Raw genomic sequence first — 14,224 nt, forward strand, 5'->3', positions numbered from 1 at the left:
GGCAAGGCATTGAGAACCATTCAAATTAATTCCTCTTAACTTTTGCCAGATTTTGCACATTTAACAGATATCACTTCTTCAGAGTTTTCATCATCCATTTAAATAAGTTTAACCCACTGTCCCTGAAAAATATACCTCCTGGCTACATATGGTGTAGTAAATTATTTCATCCAAAGGGAAAATTGTTTTCATAGTCAACATCTTTTGTTGTTGTTGTTGTTGTTGTGGCTGTCACCTACAAAGCAAGAAAAGGTGAGTAGGGCAAACTATTTTCCAAGCCACCAAAAGGCAAAACAAGAAACAATAGATGGAAACTAACCAAGGGGAGAAGCCACCTAGAACTAAGGAGAAAATTCCTCATGTGAAAGCAATCAACCAATGGAATAGTTTGCCTTTCGAAGTTGTGAGTGTTCAATCACTGGAGGCTTTCAAAAAGACACTGGACAGTTTGAAATTCACTTCTGCTCTGAACTGAGCATCTCCCACTTCTTCAGTCACCAAATCTGTAATATTGGAATGAAGAGATGTCAGGATTGATGTAATCATAAGAGTGCTGGACCAGTGCAGCAGATGCTATGCAAAGTATGGTATGTTGTAGAGAAGTGAAGTCCTCTGATGTTTTGCTTTAAATGTTGAGCTCTACTTTTATGTGGTTATTGGAAGGGTGGCTTTTCCAAGTTGGGAATGAGGAGAAGAGTTGTTCCTTCACAATTCATTCAGTTCAGTGGGTGTTGTGACACTTCCTGTTCATCTAATCCAAAATAAATTGAGAAACAATGTTTTCCTTTCAGTCATCAGCACGCTTTCTAAGGAGACAACTGCAGTCTTCAAATGACTAAAATGGAAATTAATTGCACTACTTTGATTGACTAAAATGGAGATTAGTTGCAATAATTTATTTATTGAAATCAGATTAATGCTGGACTGTTGCCCTTTTTTTATCAATATAATTTATCCAATAGGTATTTTATTAGTCCCAACTGGCAAACTGATTTCCCATTCTTATCTGCCCTCCTAGATTGAGGAATTCACTCCCACTTCTTCAGTTGCTTGGATCAGTGGTAAAATTCTCCACGGGTTGCCATCGGTTCACTGCCCACGCATGCATGGTGCACGCCAAATGCATTCTGTGCATGCGCACATGCACAATGCATGTCAAAAACATGCTGCACACACATGTGCAGTGTGCACCAAATACACGCTGCATGCACACACATGCACAGTGCACACCAAACGCACACTTAACGCAGAAAAAGGAGGCTTAAGAAGGTAAGTAAAACAGTGAAGGGGGTGAAAACAGCTGTGCCGGGTGATTTAGATTCGTTAGAAAGCAGGATTTCCTGCTTTCTAGTGAATCTAAATCACCCGGCACAGCTGATTGTCGGAAATACTGGTTCAGACAAACCGGTAGCTTTTATTACTACCAGTTTGCCCGAATTGGTGCAAACCGGTAGCATTTCACCCAGTGGTGAAATCTAAAATTTATTACTACCGGTTCTGTGGGTGTGGCATGGTGGTGGTGGGGTAATGTAACTGGGTGGGCGTGGCCATTTTTTCTTTTTTTTTTACTTTTAAAACTATTTTTTCTACAACCTCTTCAGCGAAGAGGTTGTAAAGAAATGCTTTCAAAAGGCTCTGACGATCCCAGCTGAGTTGCCTGATCGGCAGAGGCTTTTTTTCTTTTAAAGGCTTTTTTTCTTTTCAAAGCCTTTGACGATCCCAGCTGAGCCGCACAATCATCAGAGGCTTTTTTTTTTTACTTTTAAAAGCATTTTTTCGGCCAAAGAGGTTGTAGAAAAAATGCTTTAAAAAGTAAAAAAAAAGCCTCTGATGATTGTGCTGCTCAGCTGGGCATGGAGTGGGGGAGGGATTTTTGCTAACGGTTCTCTGAACCACCTGCCTCCATTGCTACCGGATCGGACGATCCAGTCGGAACCAGGAACATTTCACGCCTGATTTCACCCCTGGTTTGGGTTGCCTTCAGTTTCATCCTCATCGTTCACAAATGAGGTGAGTTAAAGGAAAGTGAGCACTTCACCAATGGATGAGATGAAACATGTGAAGCCAGATTATCAGATTCTTTAAGTGCTAAAGCAAATCACTTCATCAAAACTGAGCTTTTAACTTCCAGTATTTCTTTTGACAGGAGATGCCTTTACTTGGTTATAAAGCATCCCTTGAGAAAATATGTATTTCAGTTTATCAAATTATTATTCACTTTAAGAGGCAGTGTGTAAATTCCTGTGTCACTCTCATGGGTTTGAAGCTTAGAGGTGAGAAGGACTCCCCCATCCCAATTCAATGTGTTTCATGTTTAATTAGTAACAGAAAATTAAAAAGATAGGAAGGTTGCACCTTCATCTTTGTGACAAATACTAAGGATCCATTCAGCAAAATGCTCAAGAGAACCATCAATATATCTAGCATTGCACACCTCATTTAACAGTACTGTAAGTTAGATGATATACTTTACCCTCAACTGTAAGTGATCTGCTCCCTGAATGTTAAATGCAGAATATAAAATTATGTAACTGAATGAAGGGGACAGGGGAGAAAAAATGAAACTAATTAAAGTTTTACTTTGGTGGTCAGATGTTTCTACAGTATACAGCCGTAATGATAATACTACTTATTATAAATATTTATGTACCATTTCATAATTTAAATCCCAAAGTGGTTTATAATGATGCTGAAATATGCAAGATGAAAATAGAATAAAATCAAATGCCAAATATTTTTTTTAAAAAAAATGTTTAAACAGTGTGAGAAAGGAATGAAAACACCCCAAAATATTGGTGTGTGGGGTTAACAGCTGAGGAAGGCCAACAGAAAAGATGATTTTTAAAAAAGTATCTAAAACTTATCAGTATTGGGGTTTGATGTATCATAAAAGGAAGGGCATTCTGTAGAGCAAATACAGAAAAGTGCTTTGCCCATATCACTATCAATACTACCCACATAAGTCAGCATGAGAACTTGGAAAGGATCTGTCAGTTTAGAGAGTGACTGGTATCTTATGTCTCTTTAAAAAAATCACCCTAGTGACTGAAAATGTCTATTCTTTTTGTTTTTGCTCTGCATATAAATAAAGATGGTGAAGTTCTGATGGTTGCTATTTGGGAGTCATGTGATGCATTGTGGGGATTTTCATTTGTACAAGAAGACATAGGCATGCTGTGTTTATCTCATGGTATCTCTAGCAGCTTCTACCCATATACTGTAGCTGTCTAACTCTACTTTCAGAAGTAAGAAAAATACATTAATTATTACATCTACATTGTTCACATGCTCTTCCGTAAGCCAGCTCCCCCACCCTGGGAGAGTCTGGGAGAACAAACAAGCCTTGAAGCTTGCCTGTAGTGTCAGCACATTCCAGGTTGATGAACAGAACAAACTCTAAAAGTTGAGAATCCCACACTGAGAATAACCCTCTGTGGGACCTTTTATGATTAAGCTAAAAAAGTTCCCAACACAAGTCTTTAGAAAGATCTTCACTGTCACAATATCCTACTTTCTAGGATTGATGTACAATCCCCTGTAGCCCAAGGAAGCCAAGTATTGTGCAGGAATGAAGGCATCAGATGTCAAATGGAAACTTATTCAGAAATAACGTTTGACACTACCCCTCCCCCCCAACCCTGTGGAATGGTTGGTGAAGATGATGGAGCTTGCAGAGATGGCTAAATTAACTTTCTGGATAGGAGAACAGATCATATCTGCATTTATGGGTGACTGGAAACCCTGTATAGACTTTTTGCAGGAAACAGAAGAAAAAAAACATACTCATGACTTGTAATTTTAAGAAATAGAAAAAAAAATAATAATAATAAAAGTCAGCTTGTTTGTAACCATAGAGTAGGACAGTGATAGCTAAACTTTTCCGGACTGAGTACCCAAAGTGCGCATGTGTGTGACCCTCAAAATGCAATGCACATGCCCCCCCTGCATGTCCCCCCGCATGCGTGCATGCCCCCACATGCCCCCTCCCCCCATGCATGCATGTGTGCCCCTACATGCCCCCTGCATGTGTGTGTGGCCCTGTGCATGCATGCCCCATGCGTGCATGTGCTACCCCTGCTCATGCACCCCGCCCCTCACGCATGCATGGCAGAGATCTGAAGACCAGGTTGCCGTCAGGAGACACACGTGCATGCGTGACAGAACTGAGCTAGGACCACAGCTCGCATGCCCACAGAGTGCCACCTCTGGAACACGTGCCATAGGTTCACCATCACTGGAGTAGAAGATAATTTTGTAATCATATTTCTTGCAGAGGAAATCAAATGTGTCTTTCTTTTTTTGTGTTCTTTCTCACTGCACTTTTGGTTTTTCTACCTTTTTCCGTCTCTCTTTCTTTGTTCTTTCTTTCTTTTTTTTTGTACAGGTAGTCCTCGACTTGCGACTACAATTGAGCCCCAAATGTATGTTCTTAAGTGACGCATTTGTTAAGTGAGTTTTGCCCCATTTTACAAGCTTTTTTGCCACAGTTCTTAAGTGAAGCGCCGCAGTTGATAAGTTAGTAACACGGTTGTTAAGCGAATCTGGTTTCCCATTGATTTTGCTTGTCAAAAGGTCATAAGTGGTGATCAGAAGACCCTGGAACACAGTAAGGGTCATAAATATGAACCAGTTGCCAAGCATCTGAATTTGGATCACGTGAGCATGGGGATGCTAAAAAGGTCATGAGTGTGAAAAACGGCCATGTCACCTTTTTCAGTGCTGCTGTAACTTTGAACGGTCACTAAATGAACTGTTGTAAGTCGAGGACTACTTGTATTCATTTGTATTAGTTCTTACGTTCTCTTCAAAACTTAATAATTGTTTTTTAAAAAGGAAACTGACTAAGGATTCAGAATATAGGCAAAACTATAATAAAACAATGATTGTTTTATTTAGCATGCGAACAGTCAATCAATCTAGGAAGTATCAGACTTGAGGTGGGAAAATATGTGTTCTGATTAGCTTTTGTTGTGTTTCTTTTTTCCCCCCAGCACTTTCTGAATTTTATAGCATCCATTGTTTAATGAAATAGCTGTCTTTTAGAGCCTTGCAATTCTATTTCCACATTTGTGTTGAAGAAACACACCTTTAGTTGTCACAACAGAATGACTGAGATTTCTAACATATGTGCTAATTCAGAACTACAAAAAGAATGCAGTTCACATGCATATAATGGCGCAATTTTCTGAATTAATAGGCATTGGAGAACTTAATTATAGGGCCGTGGAAATTACAGAGATTTTACTTACTGACAGTTCATTCATACATGCAGTTATATGAAAAGTATAGTGGGACATTCTGTCAAATAAACCTCCAGAGGGATTCGGTATTTCTGTTCAGAAATGGAAATTAAAGCATCAGAAGAATACTTAATTAGATATTAGGCTTCCTGGAAAATATGTTTCTTGCTTTACTGATTTCATGTCTGCTTAATGAAGTTTCTATATCTTAAGTATTACAGAAAAAGGAAAGAAAGAAAAGAAAATTTTATTGGGAAATAACATGGCTTTCATGAATATTATCCAAATATCTTTATACACACTGTTTATAAAGTTGTTTACTGTGCAGGTTTCAACGCCAAAAGGCCAAAACAAATGAAGCATTAACTCTTTTAATCTATTTATTTAATAAATAAATAAATAGCCAACATGATGAATAGTAAGGAATTGTTGGGGACCTCTGGACTGCCCAGAAAACTGCCTATCCTTGCACAAGTATTTTATTCACATAAGAATCTGATTCTTATGAATGAAAGTAATTTTGAATCTAATAGCACATATGAATATTGGAAGAAAAAATTGGAAGACATTCTGTACTACGGTAGTTGTACTGATTATCAGTGTGTATCTAGTTCTAATTAGAATGGTTGACTCTGATCTTTAAAGTTTTAAATTGAATGAATTTGAGCATTTATTAAAATTAATGTCAGATGTCCTTACTGATGATTTGATATTAGCAATCATAAGATTAATAAGAACAGGATTTTTTCCAGTTGTGACCCCTGCCCTATTCTGTCCAAATAGACTAATTCTAATCTAGTAACCAGCAATATTTTTGAAAGAGTTTCATTGAGATGTTACATTGGTACTGTGTCTGTCTCTGTCTCTGTCTTGTTGAGTCTGGTTTGGTTTTGCAACCTAACAAGACAGACACAGACTTCAAAGGATAATTAGAACTGCAGAAACAATTGCTACCAAGCTGCCTTCCATTGAGGACCTGTATACTGCACGAGTCAAAAAGAGGACTGTGAAAATATTTACAGACCCCTCACATCCTGGACATAAATCGTTTCAACTCCTACCCTCAAAACGACGCTATAGAGCACTGCACACGAGAACAAATAGACACAAGAACAGCTTTTTCCCAAACACCATCACTCTGCTAAACAAATAATTCCCTCAACACTGTCAAATTGTTTACTAAGTCTGCACTATTATTAATCTTCTCATCGTTCCCATCACCCATCTCCTTCCACTTATGACTGTATGACTGTAACCTTGTCGCTTGTATCCTTACAATTTATATATTTATACTGATATTGTTCCTGATTGCTTATTTGTACCCTGTGACTATTGTTGAGTGTTGTGCCTTATGATTCTTGGTGAATGTATCTTTTCTTTTGTGTACACTGAGAGCATATGCACCAAGACAAATTCCTTGTGTGTCCAATCACACTTGGCCAATAAAAGATTCTATTCTATTCTATTCCACTGAAGTGTCTGTATTATAGTTTAAGCTGGCAGGAGTAGCCTTGCAAAGCATTCAGGAATACATTCAAGAATGCAATTAGTCACCTAGAAAGCATCTTAGTTTTACAGTTTTAAGTGTATTCCTAAAAACAATAAATAACATTAGGTTACATTAAGGTGATAAATTATTACTGTACTACTGAGAGAAAACATTCCTATTCCTATTATTATTATTTCAGATATTGAAAAAAAAATCGTAGCTTAACAACAACTTTGGCTAAAATCTAGTATGGGAAATAGATAAAACATATTGTCTATTTATCATTGTCAGGTATTATAGATATACCGCCTCAGAAAGGAATACGAATTCTGAGAGAATTCTATTTCTTTCTATGGAAGTAGAATCTAGTACCGTTACTTTTTCAAAGAAGACAGAGAAGTAAATATTAAGGTCATTGTTCTCAGTTTTCCAATGGCATGCTGATCAGTTTTGTTTCCTTCCACCATATTATTTGGGACATGGCATTAAATTAAGCTTTGCTAGATGTTGGAGAGCTGTGGGGGAAAAGAATGTATCAAACTAGAAAGTGTTAAGAAAGAGCATTTTAAAAGTGTAAAAAGTGTATTAAAGGGAAGGGGATATTAAAACCAGAAAGGGGAAATAAGATACATTGCAACAAACAGAGCAGAATATGCAGCAAAAAGCAGAATGTTAGGCTGATAAAATAAGACAAAACTGCTGCTAAAATAAAACAAAGGAAAAATAACGCATCGTCCTTTATCCTATAAATATTACATGTTTATTTGTTCCATTCAGTATATTTAGCCTCACTTTTTCATAGGATTCTCTATCATCAACAGGCTTTGTGTGCATAGGATGAGGAGACTTGGCAAGGATGCTATCATCATGTGATCAAACCAAGTATATCACAGGTTGGTTCCCAGACAACCACTGGATTGAGTGTTTATCTGGAAACCAATATGTGGTTTAAAATGTTAATATAATCTATCTCTCTTTGCTGCTGTTTAATGGTCATCTGGATTTCTGCAGTTTAAACATGATTAGCTTATACAAATCTGTCCAAGGAAAGTAAAGTTGAGCTTGGTTTCTGGATATTTCATCCATATATCATACATTATGTAAATATTGCAAATAATCTTCCATTCTCATTCAATTTGATCATCACAGTAATTTGTTTAGAAATGTTTCCTAAGGACAAAGGATTTTGAAGACTTTCATGGGTGGATTGTAACACAGAGTTACAGAGTGGTCAATGACCTCACATACACTTTCAATAAGCATTCATTGCTCCAGCCGAGTTCACCTTCCACACTTTAGTCAAATGCTAAAAAAAGACATCAAGAGAGACCTTTTCCCACTAAAATATTTTATTGCTACAGGGGACTCCAAAGAAACCAACCCAATTTCTCTGCCCACAAATTTAGTGGGGGATTTGTAAGTACTTTTGTATCCAGCTCCAATATAAAAATACTACAACTCACTGCTCCAATGGGTAGCTTTTTAAGCCAGCAAGGCCTAATGAATATAAAAATAGACCTGGCAGGGACATAGGCCTCCTGTTCAAAATGCAATAATGAACAAGGGTGAAATGTCTGACAAAACAATACATATGTCAGCATTTTCCTCGCCCCTTTTCAATTCTTGCAGACCCCTATGAGTAGGAACATAACCTGACCAGTGATTGTTCTTTTCCCGCAAAAAGTCCACATTTTACTTTCTAAAATCAACAAGGTGACTGAAAGAACTCTTTCATATTTCTCTATGTTCAAAAAGCTAGGCAGGTTTGTAGCAGCATCAAGCTAATTACAGATTCTGCCCCAGCATTTAATAGAATGCAAATTAGTGAAATGATTCCTATCTAATACTATTGACACAGGCACACCCAAAGGGGCTTTAAAATGTCCAAATGGTTGCTGCTACCAAGTTATCAAAGCCCCGTGCCCATTTTTATGTATCATGCATGTAACACATGTAAAAAAGGGGTGCTACTTCAATTGTGCCATCTTGATTTTTTTGACAGCTCCCACCTGTGCACAACCCTGTACCCATGTGTGGTTCTTAGAAAGTATTTTGCTTACTAGCTTTTCAAGCTATAAAAGACCATCTACCCTTGCTAAGAAGAAATATGTATATTATGAGATAGTTTCAGTATAAATTCCTTTTTTTCCCTTTCTTCTACAGGTATCAATAAGCAAAGTGTGATGTGAATACCTTTATATTTTGGGAAGATAACATAACTGAAATGAATGAATGACAATAATTCATAATTTTTGTAGGAAAACTCTTAATAAACATAATTTTTGAAAAAGGAATGAATGGCGGTTCAACTCCCTAGAGAGGCTTACTACTGGGATTTTTGAATAAGAGAACATGACTGGAGTTGGCTATAAATTAAATATCAGCAAAAAAAAAGGCACATGAAATTGTAAGATGTATCAACATAAGCATGAATCTTAGTAATGAAAACCAATAAGTCCATGCAGTGGTGGGATTCAAATAATTTAATAACCGGTTCTCTGCCCTAATGATTTCTTCCAACAATCAGTTAACCAAACTGTTCAGAAAGTTAACAACCGGTTCTCCCGAAGTGGTACGAACTGGCTGAATCCCACCACTGACTCCACCATAGTATTTGTCCAAACCCATTCAAATGTTGTGTTCAAATCTGGGTGTCGAACTTTAAGAAGATTTCAGAGAATCTGGAATATGTTTGGGGAAGGAGCATCAGGAAACTACAAACTAATTCCTGTTAAGAGAGATGAAGGAAATGAGAATGTTTAAAGAAAACTGAGTGATATGGTGGCACACTTTAAGTTTGAAGTGATATCAAATAGAATAGGGCTGTCAAACTCAAGACCCACGGACCAGATGTATCACACACTAGCCATGCCCATGCCCAGTTTAGCAAAAAGGAAAAAAGTCACGATACGTCATGTGATGTCACCAAGATGACACGAGTTTGACACCCCTGAAATAGAAGGTCAAGAACTGTTCTTTTTCAATCCAGTGCCCATGACATAAAATAAAGGAACTAATTTATAAGAAAGCAGTTTCTAACTGAATGCTGATTAGGAGAATGGAGAACTTTCCTAGCACTAAGAGTAGCTTGACAAAATAACCAGTTACCCAAAAAGATGGTGCACTCCCCTTGATGGATGAGTTCAGATGGAGGCTAGGCACACATCTATCATGGACAGGTGCTTTAATTTCAATTCCTGAGCAGGGTGTGGCTTAAATATCCTCTGTGGACTAAGTCTAAATATTTATATTTCTTTTGTCTTAATTTCCAACAAACCTGAAATATTCAATGGGAATATGACATCAGCTGGACTCAAGTATACTGAGCTGAGCTTCTGGTTTCCGGGATGTGCATGCGTGTCGGCCAGCTGGTCTTTGTGACCCACTAGAAATTGGAAAACCAGGTGACTGGCATGCATGCACATGCTGAAAACCAGAAGCTCAGCTTCCCAGTGCACACATGCACACTAGGGAATTGCTCTTCCAGTTTCCGGTGCTCCTGCGCATGCATGCCAGGGAGCTGCTCTTCCAGTTCCTGGTGCTCCCCCACAAATGCATGCACGCTCCCATTTCAGCACTCAGTGCCAAAAAGGTTCACCAACACTGCATTAGTGTTTTAGTAGTATATACATGTTAACAATTACAAATGCCAAATTTTATGAATAAAATTAGGGAGAGCAAAAATGAGAATAGAGAACTATTCTATATGGTAACAATAATTGCAATGTTGTGGAGAAGAGGCAAAAGTGAAGGACTTCTCAATCCTCTTAGGTATGGTTGAATACCTATGATAATGGCGCTTTGCTATGACAATCTGTTCATTACTTTATGGAATTTATGGTTTCTTTTTTTAAGGGCCACAAAGGTGATTAACAACAAGCCAATCTTCCTTGAAAACATTACTTGCTCATCCACCTTTTAAAAGTTGCACTATTGTGCTTCTTCTTGTTGCTCCCCTGACTGTTGCTGATGTAGTCTAGACTAATGTATTGCACATTTGATGGTTTCAACACTTCATAACTTCATAGTTTGTACAATATTGCATAAAAAGAATTTGCAATGCTATGATTCTAAGAGAGTACAGGTTTAGAGGTTTGCTTAAAGCCTACTTGGGATTATCCTTTGGAATTATTATAGAAGTGATGAAAAGCGTATAATATGGTAAATAGATTAATAACACAAATAGGGAACCATATAAAACAAAACAATCCAGGTGTTTATATCAAACTGAAAATAAATTATATCTTAATATTAAAGTGAGACCAGTTCTTATTAAGAAGACAGGACATTCTATAATACAAAAGCAACATAATAAAAATATTTGAGTATCTTGCTAATAGGATGATGACCTCAAGAAAACATGTCATGCACATGTCCTTCTTTTACGAATAAAAGTGAGATTGAAGGATGTAATCTAAGTCAGCAGCTACATAATCATGTTTCAGCAATGGGAACAGTGGGAAAAGAACAGGAAAACCAGCAACGCTTTGCACAGTATTCTTACCATTCTTAAACTGGTTTTGTTTGAACAATTGCTCTAATTTACTTTACAGATGGGACTTAAATTCAAGTAGCAGAGTGTTGCAGAAGGCAGGCAAATCAGATCATTAATGGATTGTGTCTTAGACAGATGGAAAGGTAGAACCAATTGTGCAGTCTATATATCAAACTGTAACATCAGGGTGCTATTTTCAAAAGAAGCCAAGTAATTTAGAAACACATTTCAGAGAAGCTTTTGAAGAATTGCCCACAGGGACTATGTATCTTTTCAGAAAAGGCCAGCTTGAAATACTAACTTTGCCAAAAAGAAATGAACTTTCCATTCTCTCCTTTGCTGGAACTTTGTAGTATGAAAAAAAAAATTACTCAAAACCAATGTTGTCAGTTATTATACATTAGCCTTATTTGGGCATCATTCCTTCAAGCAATTTTTTTTATTTATTTTTTTTACAAAATGTTGTATAGGAGAAAATGAGAGGTATGCTCGGTGATCAGGTCGCAACTCTTGATGAAATTCCCACCCTTTGATTTATGGGATGAAGAAAGTAAGAAGACTAAAAGAGTTTTGGGATCTTTTTTTTTTTTAATTCCACCCTGAGAACAATAAGGAAGTATAGAGAGATCCAGGTATGATAAGCAGTCCAGCTTTCCCCTTACAGGAGGTTAATACAGTGAGGGAATAATATCTAAAGGGAGTTTTTGTAGAAGAATTATCAGAGCTAAGAGGCATGATAGATCATGAGTTTAGAGTTCCATCTAAACTCACACTCTATTTACAAAACAGCAAGCTAATGGCTTCAATGGAATTCATAATAATTACCCAAAGGGTAGTTATTTATGTGTGAATTTCTCTTTGACTATAGACTCCCTATTAGCTAACATAGTTAACAGGCCTTAATCAACATGGCCATATCAAACCTTTTTCTGCAGACCTTTTTCTACTTTATCAGATATTTTGTACATTACAGAGTTCTCAACTCTGTCTGTTTGTCTGACTGTCTGTTTGTCTAGCTAGCTAGCTATTACCTTCAGATGGAGAAAAAAAGACAGACCTTTCCCACTCCACTGACAAAGGGAGTTTGCAAACCTGAGCTGTCTTTTCTTCAATAGTCTTCTATGTGAGGAAGAGAAAAGAAAGAGGATAGAAAGAAAGGTCAGGGAGATTGTCCAAAACCCATAATAGGTGGCCACAGCAATTGCAGGGTTCAACTCCTCCATCATTAACATGAGGTACAATTCCTAGCAGATTATTCCTATAGGAATGTAGCCCTTTTAAAAAAAACCTGCTAGAAAATATTTATGCAGACTTTTAGAGGACAAAAGTATTCAGGAACAGTTATTTTATTCTTTTTCTTTGAAAAACAATCTTTTATGTTTGACCTCAGGTGGCAGAGTTTTTTCAAAATTTTGACAGCTAAAGAAATCTGTTTTGAAACTGGCAAAACTGTTATGTTGCCTTCCAATTTAAGCTATATTGCAGCCCTATATCTTTCACCCTACTCATCTTAAAATTGTGTAAAATTATCAAAGCTGAGCTTCAGGGAATCAGAATAAAATAGGTTCAAAGGGTTGCATCTTCACAAGCTTTTTGATGAAAGCAGTGGGAAAAAAAAGACTCCTGGATCATTTCTGCATCTTGAGAGTACATCAGTAAATTTCCTCTCTCCTAGTTGGTGGGAGCAGGCAACGAAATATGGATTTTCAAGAGAGTTTCGGGGGATTAGAGATACTAGACTACATAAAACATGGCCAGAATTTTACCTAAAATGATTATTATTATCATGATTAGCGTAGAATACTGCATATGGCAAGGATATGGCAAACTTATTCTTTCTTTATCTTAAGAAGGATAATGTGAAAGTCTCAACTGACCATCCTTGAGGGATGTAGAGATAACAACTCTCAGTGTATCTTGTGATGACTACAGTATGTGGAAGATTGCAAAGAGTAAACAGTAAAGAGCAGGAATTAATGAATGAATGAATTCAGTGATATTGTTAATCCAAGAAACTAAAGGGAAGTAGGAGACTGTATAAAACTGGAATGCAGACTGTCTAAACTTGTGGAGTGGAGACGAAAAATTTATAAAAGAAAGTGAGTGTTCAGGTTTAATTATGAATCAAAAACTGTATTTCAGAATGCATGAATCACTGTTCTCCAGGTGATTGTGAATGTATATGAAAACTAAAATCCGTATGCTGATAACTGGGGGATATTATGCTCAAGGGAATGAAAATAATGGTAGTGTTAGACAGGAGTTTTAGGGGAAATTGTGTGTTAACCATGGGAAAACAATTATTTTGCTAGGTATCCTTAACAGATTGGTAAAATTGATTAAATTAAACAGTCCACAAAATAGTAATTTAGAGACCTCAAAATCTATGCCAAAGACTATTTTTGTACATCAGCAAAACATTCTATTTGCCTCAAATGTGTATTTATGCATATTCACAGCAAATAAATGAATATAAATCAAATACACCTTTTTTTAAGAAGGACAGAGAGAACTAGTGAAAAAACGAAGAGGCAGGGCTTTGGGCGTGGAACAAGCCACTTGTTGATAGGATCAAGAAAGGTTGTTGAGAAAAATAGTAAAGGAAAGAAAAGAAGTGAAAGAAACAAAAGTGGAAGTAGAATGATTGCAAGAAGCAAAATCATAAGTCTTCTATGAAAAATAAGTTAAATTAATTTGCCAACAAAATTAAAGGAAAATTCATGTGGAAAATCCTTAGAACAGAGTAAAAGGAATACTTGATGGAATTTATGAAAAAGCTGTGGATGTAAGATAACATTTGCAGTAAAAAACAAGAATAGAGAAAATATATTCTATAATAATAGGTATATACAGACAGATTAGTAAAAAAAAAATAGTCAAGGAGAATAAGGAATGGTTAAGTTTAAAAGAGACAGAGAAATACACAACACTTTGGGTAGAATGAAAAAAAATATTACAGAAATACATGCAGGCAACTAAATAAAAAGCCTCCAGCAAAAT

At 36.7% G+C, this 14,224-nt stretch overlaps 1 long non-coding RNA gene across 3 annotated transcripts in view; it reads right to left on the reverse strand.

Moving 5' to 3' along the window:
- Positions 1-344: 344 nt before the first annotated feature.
- Positions 345-14,224, reverse strand: part of LOC148114881 (uncharacterized) — a 90,704-nt gene continuing 76,824 nt past the window's right edge. For 2 of the 3 annotated variants that reach the window (XR_015732898.1, XR_015732897.1), the window contains exon 3: positions 345-503. This is a non-coding gene — a long non-coding RNA (uncharacterized LOC148114881). Of the gene's footprint in view, positions 504-554; positions 752-14,224 lie in introns of those variants that run through there. The other variant, XR_015732899.1, reaches the window with a different exon arrangement.

The sequence above is a fragment of the Pantherophis guttatus genome, chromosome 3, assembly GCF_059756535.1.
Source record: "Pantherophis guttatus breed Tessera chromosome 3, ASM5975653v1, whole genome shotgun sequence".
In the NCBI taxonomy this organism is placed as follows: domain Eukaryota; kingdom Metazoa; phylum Chordata; class Lepidosauria; order Squamata; family Colubridae; genus Pantherophis; species Pantherophis guttatus.